Below are 19061 nucleotides of genomic sequence, written 5' to 3'. Positions count from 1 at the left end.
CGCACTAAAAAATTGCTTTTAAATATAAATTCTGGGGCAGATTTCTCAATAATGTTGTTGGCGCAGTTGGTTAAGGATTCATTTAATAGGGAGGAGGTCGGGAGGTCAAACCCCGCCTCCTCCTTTTTTTATAGACCACCATCAAAATAGTTTTTAAAAATAAAATAATGGTTGGCTCGGGCCCGCTCCTGGTTCCTCCATTTGTCTCAAAATCCGTGCAATGACGGTTAAATATTTTTCCAAGCTAGATTAACCAAGGAGTTTGGTTTTGGCATAATGGTAAAATTTAGAAAATCGTTGAGGAGGGGTCGGGGGATCAAATCCCACCCCTCCATATATAATTTTTAAAAACCAAAACGACATATTAATGGGGGGGTCGTGTCTGCATTGGGCCGCCCGCCCCATACCCCTGTGACATACGTTGCATTCCGGTGGTTATGTATTAATGGGAGTGTTTTTGTTTTTGGGGTCGCCCGCTTGGGGGCTGGCCATGTGGGCCGGGCGCGTTCAACCCCCATCGGTCCCGTATTACATGTATTATGGGCTTCGGGGTGTGGACCGGGTCCACCGGAGGTGGCCCGTGCCCACCCCATATATGGTTTAAGAGAAAGCGTGGGTGGTGGGGGTGGTGGCCCACCACCACCTTTAATATATATTTTTTTGTTTTACAAACAATGCCATTTTTTTGAAATTTGGACTTTTTTAACCGTAGGAGACAATTTAACGACCCCACAATTTCACTCGGAATCTGGCCCAGGTTGGCCAGAATCCGGTGGCCGGGAAAAGTAAAAATTGTGGCCTCCTTAAGCCTGTCCAGTCATCAAAATTCAACCCAACCTTGACTACTTCTAACTTTTGCATACGGACTCGAATCGACAAACCGTTCACACCTCCGCAATTAGGACGACGAGATCTATGCTCTGGTACTAGGTCAACATCATTTTGAACACTTTTATTTTCGAGCATTTCATAAACCCTCTTTGCCCTGTGTGTCTCTGGAGCCACCTGGATCAATCCTCCCCATTGAGGAGCTTTTGGTCCTCCAAAAGCATGAAAAGTAACCTGCAACTTCTCTGTACCTTGTCTGCATCACAAGCGTCTTGAAAAGGTCTCGCTTCCATCTCCTTCACCTTTGTTCTTCAGAGCCTTAAGCGATGAGACGACACCTACTACCTTTGCAACCTGTAGTACATTATTTTTCAAATTACATGCTTGACTTTTATGGCCAACTAGTGACCCAAACGTCCCACACTTGCCACGAGTTTATAACACATACTCGGTGGTCAAGTTTACATCAAGATGGACGCAAGACCTCAGCTATGACAACAAGGGCAATCTATCATTGTTGCTTAAACAAGTGATGGAAAACACATCATCATTGCAACACATGATTTACAAACATAAGGCGAAACACTATTGTTTTGACAAGTGATGGAAACATGACATCACTTTCACAGTTTATCATGCAACTCAAAATAAGACCTGACATTATTGTTGCTGACCAAGTGATGGAAAAAACATCATCACTTTTACATTTTGAAATGCAACAAATGATTTACGAAAGAACGACCATGAAATGACAACATGTCTAGAAACCTTTTTTCAGTTATCAATGTGAATGGGTCGCCTCTTTGTGGCAATTTTGCTTGTCGAACAATCATTTTACCTAGTTCATGCACTGACGCTTTGTCTTTAAGGCACTGCTCTGGATGGGGCCTCCAACAAGTGGCTCTTTCATGGCCACTTCTGTCACAATGACTGCAATACATCTTCTTTCTCCATACCCGTTTAACCTACTGTTGAGAGGGTCTTTCACGCCTCATCCTTCTGTGTGCTGCCATTATTTTCCAACACTTAGAAAATGTATGGTTATGTAATCCACAAAAGGTGAATGTTTTTCAATGCCATGTTTTACGTTCATTATTATCAACATGATCATAATCGAAATGAACATTTGAAGATCGAAAGTGGTTATACCTTCCCTTGTTGTCTCTGATGTCAATATGGCGATGAGAGCTTGCCTTAGCTCTCTCCCTGCAATGGGCACTGTCATGGGATGATGGGGATGTGTTCCCATCATTCTCTTTCCTCGACGATTTCAACGATGTCTTAGATGACTCTGACACCTTCGAGCACTCTCCTTTAGTGTATCTCAAGCCTGCAAATCAATGTTCATGCACAACGTCCAAAGTTTGAGTTATGCCTTGGTTATTAACACCAAGTTCTTCTTTCTCCTCGTGCCTCATCCTTGTAAGGATCCTCATGTTTGTCCCTGTAATTGGGATCTCCAAATCTCCAACAGAACTCACACTATGTGAAGACGAAACTGAAAGGAAATCAACATCTTTTACCTTCTCTTTCGATTTGGAAAGAACTGATGAGGGTTGCTCATCATCTATTGTTGGTGGTTTGCTAGTTGTCTCGGTGCATTCCCCAACTTCCTTTCTGACATACCCAAGTCCTGCCTGACGAGGTAATTCCTCTACTTTGATGGGGTTGACAATGCCTTGGCCATTAACACCCAAGCCTTTTCCTTCATACCCCATTCTCTTCAACAGTTTGGAGCCAATTCCTATGGTATGATTTTCAAAAACAGCGAAATCATCATCAAGAAACATACATGAAGATGGAGAACTACTTTTTACCTCACATGGGTCACGCTGTAGTTTTTCAAAGGCCTCGTCCTTAGCTTGCAGCTGTCGTAGCAAACTTTGTTTCTCCTCTTTCTCTTCATGTAGACGCATCTTCAATTCGACGTTCTCTGTTTGAAGATTATGTTTGTTTTGCTTTAGTTCTTCCATGGCCTCTTCTGTGTCTTGCAACTGAAGCTGCAATCACTCCTTTTCCTCTGTCTCTTTTTGTAGAGTTTCATACATTATTTCCACTCTTTTGGAAATGTTAAGCATGGTCTCGTACATCATTTTTTCATCCTATGTCGCTGCGCGTTCCATTGTTCACACTGCAATTCACATCAACGCAAATACCGCTTCGATACCACTTGATCCAGGTCCGGGTGTGACGAAGGACCCTTCCAAGACCTTTTACTTTCGTGATGTGTTAATTTCATTTTTAAAAGAACATGAATGAATACATCTGCATGTTGTAAAGAAGAGGAACATGACAATCATCAGCAACATAAAAACATAAGCCATTGATAACGGAGTTCGTCCAAGAGGGACTACGTCTCTGGGCCCTGGTGTCAAGATGGTGTAGGCTGCTACACTAAGTGATGTCAATAGTGATGATGTACATAGAAGTGATGTCGCTATCATACAAGGAAAATTCCCTCACGCAGGAGTGGCGCCACGAGATGTTCCACTATAGGAACTCTCAGTCAAAAGACTCCTATCAGTGTGACACAAAAACTCATCCACGATGAACATCCCACCAACATGGCATAAAAGGGATGTCAAAACAAACATGCAGGGTGACACATGAGTATGCCATCAACATATAACAAAGGGATCTCAAAACACAACATGATTGATCCAAAATGGATCTAACATAGACTTCTAAGTCTATGAATTTTCCTCACAAAGGAAAAATGAAAGTCATTGGATGATTTTGAAAATAATCTCATTGTAGAGATCTCTTCATTCTGAATCTAACACAATTTGAATGGGTGAAAACGGAATCTAGATGAAGGAGTTATTGTAAAAAGAAGTTTGCCCATTATCCTTAGAAAAGGAGGCAAATCATTATAAAATGGACTTAAAGGCTCATTGAAGGAAATCGCATCAGAAGAGTTAAAGGGAGGACTTAAGTGTAGATGGAAGGATTCCCCAATTAAGACCTCCAACATATCACATTGGAGGTAGGCCTTCACGTGATATCGAAGCCCTGGACAGAGCGACTTGCGATTGCGATGGATCGGCGATCGGGATCGCAACCGATGCAAAGGGCCGTTACATGCGACATACGTCGATGTGATGGTGCCAATATGCGACAACATCGACATTTGATTGCGATAGCGCAATTGGTGATCGGTGAATCCCTGATACAAGGCCCAGTGCAAAAGAGACTTGTGATAGTGCGATGAGCGATGGTGCGATCGCATCTTGACCATTGGATCGTGAGCTCGATTGGACGATGGAGATTTAATGGGGAATATCGCATCACTGTTATGTTAAGTCCATGGAATTGGAGCTCCCACCAGCATGATTGCGATTAGCGATCAAGGCATGGACCCGATAAAGATTATAAACGTGATTGAATAATATTTGAAATCCAGATTTGCGGGATCTCTTTGTATTTGTCAAAATTCTGGGTTTTAAGCATTCCGCCTATACGATTATGATTTGCGATGACAGGACGGACCCGAGAGGGATATAGATGCAATTGAAGGCCATTTGAAGTCTGGGCTTAAGGCCCATGATGGGTTTTTCTGTGTATTCCTTTGTATTTCCGTTCCAAATGAAGAATGCGTTATTTCATGGATTTCGTTCTGGAAAGAGGCCGCCAGTTCATTTCCTTTTGGAAACAGCCATCACACCTATGCCACGCTATGAGCAGGTGTTTCTGTAACAGGGATGCGTTATGAAGCATACAGAGCTGAAGAGCCGCAAGGGAATGATTCCTCATGATTGGGGACAGAGGAACGGATGGAATCCGCAGAGTCGGAGGATTCCTCAAAGGCCAGAGAGCCAAGTGAAGGAGCATTTTTTCCCTTCAGAGAGCTAATAGAGGTAGAGCCGTAGTTCTAGAGAAATCCAGAGAAGCCACCGGAAGTTAGGGGCAATGGCAAAGGGGTGATTCCTCAGAGAGTTGGGCACAACAGAGTTGCAGAGCCAGAGAGCTGAACACAACAGAGTTGCAAAGCCTGAGAGCCTGAGAGCCTGAGAGCCAGAGGGCAGACAGAGCTAGAGAACAGCCAAGAGATCAAATGATCAAGATATTGTTGATGTTCAATGTGTGCTGAAGATAGAAGGAGTTCCAGAGACAGTTAAAAATAACTCTGAGGGAGTTGCTGCAAGCTAGAGCTCAAGATAGCTCAGAGCGCTAATTGAAGAAGTCTAGTCTAGAGAAGCCTAGATCTATTTGCAGAGTATGGACAGCCAGGGATAAGATGGTATTCTAAACCCATAGGTTCAGTTGTAAACTATTGGAGTCGAGTGTGGAACTTGTAAAAGAAAGATTACCATAATCCCAGAGAGCTTAGTCGAGTTGACTAGAACTCATGAAGAGGTAACCCAAGAGGTTTGGGTGAACTCCTAATTATATTGTTGTCTTAAGTGTTTGTTGATTTGCTACTTTATTTATTGTTATGTGTGTTTAAATATGAGCATAAGAAAATATACATAAACACTTGAACAGTTTAAAAACAAAACACAAACATACACCTCTTTCAAGCACTTTTAATTTTGCAATTATCAATCATAAGCATGGATCTTGGGAATATATATAAGATTTGGAGTGGGAGAGGTTCTTATAAGCTAACAAGAAGCCTTTAGTGCCCCATTTCAAATCAGGTGGTATCAGAGCCAAAATTTGATTAACCCCACCTTCAAAGAAGGTGATATCAGAGCTGGTTATCTCAAAACATTAGGTTGATTAACCCCACCTTCAAAGAAGGTTATATCAAAGCTTAAGTTATACCAAAGCAGGTGGTATCATGAAGCAGGTGGTAACATGATGCTTGATTGATCAAAGCACGATGCTTGAGTGATAGAGAAATCTATATGCTTGTTTGACTTGAAAGGTGTTCAAACAGTAGAAAGAATTTAGTTGTTTGATTGTTTGTAAACTGACTGTTGTGTGAGTTTGCAGAGGTGAAAGCTATTGATAGCTAAGTCCAGGACAGGACAAGAAGGAAGAAGGGATGAAGGAATTTTCTTATCCCAAAGGACCTCAAGACTATCCTTGAAGCACAAGAGGTTTGTTGCAAAAGGTTGCTTGAATAAGCTCTTTGTTAATCTTGTCTGAAGTTCTTTTGTTCATTTTGATAATGACAACTTCTACAAGTAAGTCCTCAAATTCTTCTTTCTTCACAAGAGTCTTTGATGAAGACATGAAGCAAGACTTTTTCATCATGACGGATATGGTGAGAGAAATGTATGAGGATGGAAGGAAGAACATCATACTTAGAGAGCAGTGGAATTCCATGAAGGAAGAGAAGCAGTTGCTTTCTGACAAATTGCAGGAAATAGAAGGGCAACTTCATATTGCAAATATGAACCTTAAAAGGGTGCATGAGTTGGAGACACAGCTATTTGTTCCCAAATAAGACTTAGTCAAGTATCAGCTTGCAGAATAGGTAAACAATTCTTTCTTGTCTTCAAATTATTCTAAAAATGATTATGTTGGTTCTTTTGAAAAACATACCAGAGGCATAGGGTCCAAGTTAATGTCCAAGATGGGCTATGGAGGAAAAGGCTTGGGAAAACATGCACAGGGTATTGTTGAGCCAATAATGGTTGAGGAAAGGCCTAAGTATTTGGGTCTTGGCTATGGAAAAGCTTATGGAGAAAGTTCCAAAGCTGCCATGAAGACAATTGAAACAGTTCCAAGAATGAGTTTCATTGCAGGTCTTCTACCTCAAGAGTGTAAAGATTGTATTCTTGGGGGATGCAATGGTGTGAAGCATATTTTGCAGAAAGAAGGTGTATATCAGCATACACTTGAACTAGAGAGTTGTGGAAAATCTAACAGCATTGAAGAGATTGATGGTGTTCCAAAGGGAGCCACTTCTTCATTCAGTTCACCTCCTCATGAAGGTAAAAGAGGTGAAAGAGAAAGGTATAAATCTAGTTGTAACCATATTCCTTTTGATTGTGTAAAGCATGGTAAATTTCCATATAAGCATTAGAAAATAATTGCATGTTCCTTTTGTGGTTTGGTTAACCATAATGTTTCTAGATGTTGGAAGAGAATGGCCACATACAGGAAACTTTTGAAGCAAAGGAAGAAAAAAGTCAAAGGTCCATTGGACAAGGCAAATCATGCTGTCGAGAAGATGCACATGTGTTGCACGTACTGCCATAAGCAAGGACATATTGCTGCAAAATGTTGGACTCTGAATCCAACAATGCTTCCACGAAACTTGAAGAAGGTGGAAAGAGAGGATGATAGGAATGGAAAGGAAGTTTCCATAAATGGTGTGTTTCAAGATGATTCACATGTTGATGCTGATGTGTAGACAAAGGAAGGACCTTTGAAATGGATTGGTAAGAAATGGTTAGAATTCTTATCCAATTAAGATTTCATGTCTATTGATATAATGCATCTATTTGCATCTCTTTGTTAATGGAATGCAAGTTGCAGGGTTTTACCTAGAAGGTAAATGGAAAAAGTTGAGTAGGAGACACACGTTATTGCTACAACATTATATTCATCTCAGCTTCGAAAGTACAGTGTACTTAAGCGAAAGTTGAAAGATGAAATGCATGCATAAGCTTGATATGCATGAACACAGGGATGTTAATGATTTCCTTGTATTTAAACATGTATGTGTGATTAACTTGAAGGGTTGATTACTTTGTTGTAAACATGCATGGAATGAAATATTGACTTGGAAAAAGTTGATTTGGTCTCCAAAATGGAGATGAGGGTGAAGTATTTCATCTTTGAAAAAGAACTTTAGAATTCTTTTTCTACATGCTTGACTTGACGAGTCAATTGTTTTAAAGGCATGTTTTATTGGCTTGTTATCTAGTCAATCATTTGTATGCAGATGCAAAGACATGGAGGTGTTCACAAGATGTGAAATTTGTTTCTTTTGATGAAGCAAGAGTTTAGGCCATCCAGTTGTTGTCTATAATCCTTTTGTTGTTAACAGTTGTTGTTGACGGTATGTCAAACAGGTACAAATGAAAATTTTGTGAAGCAGATGTAACTTCACATTGGTTTGAGCCACCTTGGATCAATGATCAAGGCAGAGAAGTTAAAACTACCTTCTGTAACCTTCTCAGCAAGAGTTCTGCATGAAGTCAAGGAGGAAGACAATTCTTCCTAGGAGGACAAGCACATCCAGGAACGGAGTGTTCAAAGGCTTTGGTTTAGAGGCACTATGGAAGGCAACTGTATGGAGGCTGAAAGAAGAGGGTGAGGTACTCTCATTTACTATTCAGATTAGTATATCAGTATTTTGGAGTCCAAAAGCTTTTTAGTGGGAAGGGGTGATCCAAAATGGATCTAACATAGACTTCTAAGTCTATGAATTTTTGTCACACAGGAAAAATGAAAGTTATTGGATGATTTTGAAAATAGTCTCACTGCAGAGATCTATTCATTCTGAATCTAATGCAATTTGAATGGGTGAAAATAGACTCTGGATGAAGGAGTTATTGTAAAACGAAATTTGCTCATTATCCTTAGAAAAGGAGACAAATCCTTATAAAAATGGACTTAAAGGCTCATTGAAGGAAATCGCATTAGAAGAGGTTAAAGGGAGGACTTAAGCAGAGATGGAAGGACTCCCCGATTGCAGTCTCTAACATATCATATCAGAGGTAGGCCTTCACGCGATATTGGAGCCCCGGACAGAGCGACTTGCAATTGCGATGGATCAGCAATCGGGTTCGCAACCAATACAAAGGGCTGTTACATGTGACATACGTCGATGCAATACGCTGATGCGATGGCACCAATATGCGATAGTATTGACATGAGATTGCAATAGCGTGATCGACGAATCCCTGATACAAGGGCAACTGCACAAGCGACTTGCGATAGTGCGATGAATGATGATGCGATCTCATCCCGACCGTTGGATCACGAGCTTGATCGAACGGTGGAGATTTAACGGGGAATATCGCATCGCTGTTATGTTAAGTCCATGGAATTGGACCTCCCTCCAGTGCGATTGCGATTAGCGATCAAGGCACGGACCCGATAAAGATTATAAACGCGATTGAATAATATTTGAAATCCGGATTTACGGGATTTCTTTGTATTTCCATGTATTTGTCAAATTCTTGGGTTTTAAGCATTCCGCCTGTGCGATTGTGATTTGTGATGACAGGACGGACCCGAGAGGGATATAGATGCGATTGAAGGCCATTTGAAGTCCGGGCTTAAGGCCATGATGGGTTTTTCTGTGTATTCCTTTGTATTTCCGTTCCAAACAAAGAATGCGTTATTTCGTGGATTTCGTTCTGGAAAGAGGCTGCCAGTTCATTTCCATTTGGAAATAGCCATCACACCTGTGCCACGCTATGAGCACGCGTTTCAGTAACGGGGATGCATTATGAAGCATGCAGAGCTAAAGAGCCGCAAGGGAATGATTCCTCATGATTGGAGATAGAGGAACGGATGGAAGCCGCAGAGTCGAACGATTCCTCAAAGGGCCAGAGGGCCAAGTGAAGGAGTAGTTTTGCCCTTCAGAGAGCTGATAGAGGCAGAGCCACCAGAGGTTGGAGGTAGAGCTGCAGTTCCAGAGAAAGCCAGAGAAGCCACCAGAGGTTGGGGGCGATGGCAAAGGGGTGATTCCTCAGAGAGCTGAGCGTAGCAGAGTTGCAGAGCTAGAGAGTTGAACGCAACAGAGTTGCAAAGCTTGAGAGCCTGAGAGCCAGAGAGCTAGATGGCAGATAGAGCTAAAGAACAGCAAAGAGATCAAATGATCAAGCTATTGCTAATGTCTGATGTGTCTTGAAGACAGAAGAAGGATTTCCAGAGACAATTAAAAATAAATCTCAGGGAATTGGTGCAAGCTAGAGCTCAAGATAGCTCAGAGTGTTGATTGAAGGAGTCTAGTCCAAAGAAGCCTAGATCTGTCTGCAAAGTATGGACAACCAGGGATAAGATGGTATTATAAACCCATAGGTTCAGTTGTAAACCAATGGAGTTGAGTGTGTAACTTGTAAAAGAAAGATTACCATAATCCCAGAGAGCCTAGTCGAGTTGACTAGAGCTCACAGAGACGTAACCCAAGATGTTTGGGTGAACTCCTAATTATATTGTTGTCTTATGTGTTTGCTGATTTGCTGCTTTATTTGTTGTTATGTGTGTTTAAATATCAGCATAAGCAAATATACATAAGCACTTGAATAGTTTAAAAACAAACACAAACATACACCTCTTTCAAGCACTTTTAATTCCAAAATTATCAATCATAAGCATAGATCTTAGGAATATATATAAGATTTCGAGTGGGAGAGGTTCTTGTAAGCTGACAAGAATCCTTTAGTGCCCCATTTCAGATCAATGATGAATCATGACACAAGTACATCACATAGGCGATTCCGTGTCACATCAAGCAGGAATCATGAAAACAAGTAAGAAACAAGATCCCACATCAAGCATCAACAAGGATCTGTGCATCACAATGCATAACAAAAGAAGTACATGAAAACTGCATATACCTCAAAACCAAGGGCCATCTAAAGAAGTGGATGTCAAACTGCTGAAGCTGTTCGGGTCATCGATCTCACGGTAGCAATCGCATGGAAATGGTTTCTCGCACATGAATGCGGACACCTACATTCCACTTAGAAAAGTGGTTGAAGAATAGAATGAGAGAATGAGAAATCTGAATGCACCATCAGATTTGTGACGTCGAATAGTGAAAAATTGACTGTCCAATCTTTGAATTCCGAGAAGTTGAGAATCTGGGGCTCAAGGAATCTTTTAGATTCCCCCTAGATTCCTCCAAGATTTTTCTCCACGGGTGGACTAGAAATCTGCAACTCAAATAGCGAATCTGACCTCACCATTGCGATCCCTACCAAAAACGGTGAAAAAAAAGTATAAACTTGACTATATTCCGACATGGAGAAAATTACCTCCTCGGGAAAATTTCAAGGCTCATGGTTCCGCTCCTTGTTTTTGTAGCAATCATGGTTCCATCCTCATACTGAAAATGGCCAAAAAATGTAGAACTCTGATGGAGACACGGATAGAAGCATTGCATTCGTGGTGACGAGAAGTGCTGAATCCATATAAAATTTGTCAAAATCTGACAACATGAACTTTCACCCTTCCTACAAAATGCTGCTTCGAACTGCGTTGCATCCTCTGCCTGAGCACACTGAAAAATTGCGTTTAAATATAAATTCTGGGGCGGATTTATGAATAATGTTGTTGGCGCAGTTGGTTAAGGATTCGTTTAATAGGAAGGAGGTCAAACCTAGCCTCCTCCTTTTTTTACACACCACTAACAAAATTGTTTTTAAAAATAAAATAATGGTTGGGTCGGGCCCACTCTAGGCTCCTCCATTTGTATCGAAATCCATGCAAATGAGGGTTAAATATTTTTCCTAGGTGGATTAACCAAGGAGTTCGATTATGGCATAATGGTAAAATTTAGAATATCGTTGAGGAGGGGTTGGGGGATCAAATCCCGCCCCTCCATATATAATTTTTAAAAACCAAAACAACATATTAATGGGGGGGTCGGGTCTGCATTGGGCAGCCTGCTCCCATACCCTCGTGACATACGTTGCATTAGACCTTCGGTGGTTATGTATTAATGGGAGTGTTTTTGTTTTTGGGGTCCCCGCTTGGGGGCCGACCACGTGGGCCGGGCGGGTTCGAACCCCATCGGTCCCATATCACATGTATTATGGGCTTCGAGGTGTGGCCGGGTCCACCGGAGTTGGCCCGTGCCCACCCCATATATGGTTTAAGAGGAAGCGTGGGTGGTGGGGGTGGTGGTCCTGAATTGGGTTTTAAGTGCATTAATATATATTCATAGAGGGCCTATATAACCTAATTCGTAATAGACCTTGGTGAGATGTAATTAGCAGATCAGTATTTTTCCATAACTGATAGCACTTAAAATCCCTACCAAACTTAGTTGTTGGAGCTGGTATAATTGAAGGTCCTTAGAACCCAACTATCATAAATATCCCACTTGTGGGTCATCTTTATAGGCAATAATAGGCTCAAAACATAACAAGTTTGGATAGTGCTATTCATTTTTCAATGTTTCATGTGTAGATGAGGTCCATGCATGCTCGAAAGTGCCTCAAAGGGGTGTGATCCATGCCTTGTGAAATGTGAAATTAGATGATCATGTGCATAATCACATTCAAGAGTTCATAGCCAAAGTATGGAACACATAAGAAAAAGGGTTACTGTATTATTGAGAAATGTGCAAGATAACAAAATATAAAATGAGATTTTCTCTAAAATCAAATAGACAAAAAATATAAATTTCACAACAAATTTCATTTAAACAACCTAAATTGTGCACCACCATAGTAATATTATTAAAGAATGGTTAGTGGAAATTTAATACAACCAACCTGTTGTGGAGATAGATGTCCATTAAAAAGTGATCCAAGTTGACCATGAGAAAATGAATATGGAAAATTATTGTGTCCAATAACAGAATTGAAGTGATGGGTTTGAACAACAGTAGCACTAACAACACTCCCGTTTGACAGAGCACCCTCAACATTAGCTGGAACAACACAAATTGATCAACCACAGAGGGATGCAGGGATGTCCTTGACCAATATGTCTTAACTTGTTCCAATACTTCCTCATGCTTCTTCATTTCCAACTACAGAAATTGAGGTTGAATTTGTAGTAGGAAGGATAAAAGCACGTCCTTCCTTGATAAAGAAAACAAGAGGTAGTTAAATTATTTAAATGAATAGTCCATGAGAAAAAAAAAATTGATACAAGCTTAAAATAAAATCTTCCAACCAATCTGGGGAAATGATGTGGCCTCTTGCTATGATGTTTGTGTGTGTTGTTGCAAATGAGGTTGTCTCCTAGTTGCATCTATGCCCAAGAGAGCCACCCAGAGATACCCCCATCAAACCATCTAGATCCATCGAAATATTTAAATTATAATATTTTTCTCCATGGGCTACCGTCCACAAAGGGTTCTTCATCAACTGTGTTGCTGAGTATTAAAGAAAAAAAAAAGTAGGGTACACTGTTGAGAATCTATGTAACAAATCTTCTCCACTATTAAAATTGTAGATCAAATAACCAAATTAGAATTATAGCTATGCACATCAATTTGATTTCTCTACCCCTTCATCCATATTAGAACCACCCTCCCACATCAATAAAAATAGGTAAATTCTTTGTTGGATTGTAAGTTCAAAATATACAATTTTAAATAAGAGATTAAATGGTCAGTAATAATCTGCCCGATAGTGAAAAAGGGCCACCATTTTACTCTTAGTCTAGGAAGTATCCAAATGTTCAATATCACTGAAAATTCACTACATTAAATCCTCTGAACTCTATCTTAAAATGTCACTTGTTTGACTCTATATGGATCCATCAGTGTTAGTGAGTCTATAACAAAACTTTCTTATGTTTGGCTTCCACCGATGAGTTATGTTACATGGTTGTATTAGTGTATATGTTCATAGAACACCGGGGATGATGTTCCCCTCAAGGGGGAGGGGTTGTAATGACCCTAGTTATTATGCAAATATGTAAATTATCTCGATTTCCTTACACTCATATAGATATGATAAATGTTGCCTTAGTTACCTTACAGAGCCACTATAAATACCTTCTTGGTTAGTCTTGTAAATAGTGAAAATGGTGAATATACATATATGCCTTTTTGGGTTATTTTTGTAAATATTTCCCACATTTTTAAATGATAAGTATACATATATATGCCTCCTTGGTAACTTTTAGACATGCCTCCTTGGTCATTTTTCAATAGTGTGAATACTTGTTAAGCATGTCCAAATTTCATAAGATTTGTAAAAGTGTATGTATATATTATGTTGATTTTTGAGTAGCTTGGGAAGTACTCTAAGCCCTAGGGTTCGAGGTTTGGAGGTTGGAGCACCATAAGAGTCACTTGTGGGATTGGAACACAAGGTTGAGTTTTTTCACCCATTGATGTTTGGGCAAAAACCATGAGGAAATTTGGACATGTGATGGATGGAGATGATAGAGGATAGTGAGGAGAATCCAACGCTTCAAGAATCATCGAAATTTGAGATCTCCTTGATCAGATATGAATTTTTGAAGTTGGAAATGAATTGTTTAGGTGTTCAAGTCATGTAGGCTTGAATTGAAATTAGCAAAAAGGCATGTATATCCATGAATTCGTTGAGACCTCTTGTTTGGTATAAATAAGAGGTGAAGTGATTCATTTTACATCCATCCAAGTGCATCAAATATCACTAATACATCTATGAAATAGGCCGAGCTAAAGACGACGACAGGATGTGGGATTGAGGATTGTTTTGGAGTGAGTTTGCATCCGCAAGAGGGCCGAGATGCTGCAATAGGATAGCCACAAATCTGGAGATCATTTTTGGGAAGATTGTGTGGGTTATCTTGTCAATTTAAGGTCTGGATCAAGAGAAAGAGGCAACCACTTGGAGACAGGGAGTTTTGGTCTCTTTCTAGGGTGGTTTTGTGTGAAAAAATGCCTCTACTCATGAGGCTGCAACCTAGGTAGAAGATAGAAGTAGGTCGCAGGCCCTACTGACCCTAGAATATGGAGCCGTGAGGGGTGTTAAGGGTTGAAAATAAATCTAAGGTAGCAACGGAGTAGAGCAGGAGGCAAGGGAAACAAAGCTACAATAGTTAGGGATATTTTGGTGGAGGAAAGAGGAGTTGAAGTAGTGAGTCATCAGCCCTAACCAGGACCATAATTTACTGTAATCAAACAGACCTAAGAACAAGGTATGTATTGGTGAATTTGTAGTTGATTTGATGCAAGGGATGGTGTCCAAGTGTGGACATAATTTGTAGCAGCCCATGGGAGCCAATTGGAAGGCTTAACGTGGTGGTTAGAAGCCTTTCCTTGGAGAAGATTTCAAGGTGGAGGTATCAGGAACTTAGTGGTTGGTGAAGGGCAACAACAAAGTGTCCAAAGTAGCCCTTGAAAAGCATTCATAAAGAGAGTTTGACAACTAAAGGTTGGCTGAAGGATTGAGCCTAATGTGTAGCTCTTTTATGGAAAAAATAAGCTGCTATATTGGAATATTGGAGCTCAGGTGTTGGCCAATCTAGAAGAGAAGATTGGATGAGACCGTGTTCATTGTAGTAGAAACGACTTACAGTAGTAATAGTTGGAAACACTCCTGGAGACTCTATGTTTTGTCCTTTGATGGACTAAGGGGCAGCTATAGAGCAAAACAAAAGTGAAGGACTAGTAGGATGAGATACGACATAGAGGCTGCAACGAGATTGTCATTGTATCTTGTATTCTTGTACTTGTGGACAATTGAGGGTCACTATACATTATATGGGAGCCCTAGACAATTGTATTACATGTTGATTAATATAACGAAGTTGGGTTGAAATTTGTAAAAAGGTTGTCTATAGTTGTGCATGTGTGATTTACTAGTTTATGTTATTCCACTGTGCAAAGTAGCTTTGTTGTGATTCTTGGTTTGGTAGTGTCAAAGAATCTAAGATTCTATCATAGACCTATGATTGTGGAAATTCAACATGGTATTAGAGGGTATTTGAGCTACTTGGGAGATAGTGAATCAGATTGTGCACAACAAAGTACAAATGAAGAGGGATTTGGTCACATTATAGGTGAAGGGCTCACTACAATGTCGAAGTTGTAGTCTAGGCTCCAATATGAGAAGAGGTTGGAGGGGTTGTCTAACTATAGTCCATGGAAGGAAAGGATCAAGTTGGTCTTGCAGGTCAACAACATCTGGGAGTTTACCGAGAAAGATATCAAGAATTGCACTGACCCAAAGGAGCTGGAAGTGTACGAATATTTAGATACGAGGGCAGGATTGATCATATTAGATGGTGTGAAGGATCCCCTAATAACTCATTTGTCCTAAAAGAACACTTCCCATGAAATGTGGATGGCTATTTAGAATTTGTTCCAGAATAGGAATGAGAATCAGGTACTAGTATTGGAGGATAAGTTGAAGTCCACCAAGATGATACAGGGTGAGGGAGTGACTGTGTATCTGACGATATTGTCTCAGGTCAAATATGAGCTTGCTGTCATCAGTGTGAATATTTTAGATTATGATATGGTAAGGATTTCTTTGAAAGGGTTCACTGAGGAATGGAAGCCCTTCATCAAGTGGATCGTTGCGAGAGAGAAGTCACAAGACTAGAATAGGTTGTGGGATGAATTCATTCAAGAAGAGTTGTGAGACAAGGATCTTCATTCGAAGAAGAGGGATTCAAATGATGACATGGCACTTGCAGCAAGAATGACAGGTAAGAAAAATAAGGACTTGAGTAAAGGCAAGTGTTTCAACTATGGTGAGATGGGTTATTTTTCATTGATATTTCTAATGAAGAATAAGATGGGAGATGACGAGAAGAAAAAAGGCAAGTAGGTCATTGGTGTTGCCACCTCTATTGAGATATATGCTCTCACTAGGAGGTTGGAAGAGGAGGACTTTGATATGATCTCTCATTTCTTACAGGGTACTATTGATGAGTATGGATGGTACGTGGAAAATGGTGTGTTGAAACATATGATAGGGTCATAGGAGGTTTTCAAGACTCTAGATGAATGGGACTCAAAGTTACACATGGTGTTGGGTGACAAGAATCAGAAGGAGATCTGAGGAACAAGAGTTGTACCATTCAGGATGGAGATAGGATGAGTGATGTGGGTCCAAGATGTATTGTTTGTATCGGGACTTAGATATAACATGATATTTGTCTCGATGATCGAGAAGAAGGGGTTTTAGGTCTTGTTCCAGGATGGGAAGGAAAAACTCAGACTGAGAGGCTCTAGCTTTGGAGGTATTGTGATTGGAGTTAAAGAACATGGTCTATACAGGCTAACGGGAAAGACTATGGATCATGGGAAGAAGAATCAGGTGGATAAGGTACAAGTTCCAGAGAAGCAGGTGGAGGTGCGGGCTTCATAGGTATAGGTACATGTTCCAGAGAAAAAGGTCTAGGTTCCAGAGAAGCTGAGGGAGTCGAGTTCTAGTAGGAGCTTGCAGACTCAGAGACTTTGTAGCCCAAGAAGAGAATGTGGTCAGTTGGGAGAAAGGGCACTCCTATAGGTTTCAAGAAGGAATCATGGAGAGAGTGGAAGAAATTATAGGAGAATAAGAAGAAGCAGGATGCTTCCAGTGACAATGACACTTTCGAGAGAGGTGTAGTTCATACTATAGGGATTTCTACAGTGGCGAGTGCCAAGAGTTGGGCGAGAGTTGCAAGTAGTGATGATGATAATGGGTTACTTCTTAGTCTTGGAAGTACCTCCCTTGATAAGAGGGAGTGTTGATTTTTGAGTAGCTCGGGAGGTACTCCAAGCCCTAGGGTTTGGGGTTTAGAGGTTGGAGCACTACAAGAGTCACTTGTGGGCTTGGAACCCAAGGTTGGGGTTTTGAACCTATCGATGTTTGGGCCAAAACGATGAGGCGTCTTAGACATGTGATGGATGGAGATGATAGAGGATGGCGAGAAGAATCCAATTCTTTGAGAATCATCAAAATTCGAGATGTCCTTGATGAGATATGAATTTTTGAAGTTGACAATGAATTTTTTGGGTGTTCAATTCATGTAGGCTTGAAGTGAAATTAGCCAAAAGTCACGTCCCTTCATGAATTCGTTGAGCCCTCTTTTTTGGTATAAATAAGAGGTGAAGTGATTCATTTTACATCCATCCAAGTGCATCAAATATGACTAATACATATTTGAAATAGGCCGAGCTCAAGGTGAGGACAGGACATGGGATTGAGGATTGTTTTGGAGTGAGTTTACATCCACAACAGGCAAAAGATGTTGCAATAGGACAACCATGAATCTAGAGATAATTTTTGGGTAGATTGTCTGGGTTATCAATTTTAGGTTCGAATCAAGAGTAGGAGGCAACCTCTTGGAGAGAGGGAGTCTCTTTCCAGGGTGGTTTTGTGTGAAAACTACCTCTATTCATGAGGCTGAAACCCAAGTAGAAGACAGAAGTAGGCCACAGGTCGTACTTTCCCTAGAACAGGGAGTCGTGAGGGGTGTTAAGGGATGAAAAGAATTCTAAGGCAATAACTAAGCAGAGAAAGAGGCAAGGGAAACAAAGCCACAAAAATTACACAGATATTTGTGGAGGAAAGAGGAGCTTGAGTCGTGAGCCATTAGCCCTAACTAGGACCAAAATATACTACAATCAAATAGAACTAAAAACAAGGTATGCATTTGTGAAGTTGTAGTTGATTTAATGCAAGGGATGGTGTCCAAGTGTGGACAAAATTTGTAGCAACCTATGGGAGCCAATTGGAAGGTTTAACGTGGTAGTTAGAAGCATTTCCTTGGATCATATTTCATAGTGGAGATATTGGGCACTTAGTGGTTGGTGGAGGGAAACAAGAAAGTGTCCAAAGTAGCCCTTGACAAGCAATCATAAAGAGAGATTGACAACTGGAGGTTGGGTGAAGGATTGAGCCTAATGTGTATCTCTTTGATGGATGAAAGAAGTTATTGAGATTGGCAGATTGGAGTTCAAATGTTGGCCAACCTAGAAGAGTAGATTCGATGAGCCTGTGTTCATTGTAGTAGAAGTGAAAGGTGGCAACCCTCCTGGAGACTCTATGTATTTTCCTTTGATGGACTAAGGGGCAGCTAGAGAGAAGAAGGGAAGTGAAGTACTGACAAGATGAGATACAACATAGAGGTTGCAGTGATATTGTCATTGTATCTTGTATTCTTGTACTTATGGATAATTGAGGGTAATTATCCCTTATATGGGAGCCCTAGAAATTTTTATTATATGTTCATTAATATAATGAAGTTGGGTTGAAATTTGGAAAAGTTTGTCTATATTTGTGCATGTGTGATTAACTTCTTTATATCATTCTACTGTGCAGAGTAGCTTTGTTGAGATTCTTGGTTTGGTAGAGTTAGAGATTATAAGATTCTATCCTAGACCTAAGATCGTAGAAATTAAACAGATTATAAGTGTAAACTTTAAGTAGTGAGGAAAATCATCGTTGTTATAGGCCATTTTTTCACATATAGTTAATAGGCCTACAAACTAGATCAATCAACATCCATGAATACCTTGTCATCACCCCTACACAAAGCCCTAAGCATGACTCTCCCAAATCCCTAAGTTTTTTACCTTGACTGCTTCATTTCAATGCTTTTAAGGCATAACACACCCTGGCCCTTTAGGGATTTCAACAACAAGTTTCTCAGTTCTACACCTTAGGTTGTCCCTTGTTGGGGGTGCACTGATTCTAAAAATTATGGAAAAA

The sequence above is a fragment of the Pinus tabuliformis genome, chromosome 5_2 (genome assembly GCF_031772625.1).
Source record: "Pinus tabuliformis cultivar Carrire ecotype Pingquan chromosome 5_2, CPIR1, whole genome shotgun sequence".
Taxonomy (NCBI): domain Eukaryota; kingdom Viridiplantae; phylum Streptophyta; class Pinopsida; order Pinales; family Pinaceae; genus Pinus; species Pinus tabuliformis.
The sequence above is the reverse complement of the archived record's forward strand: the minus strand, read 5'-3'. Positions refer to the sequence as shown.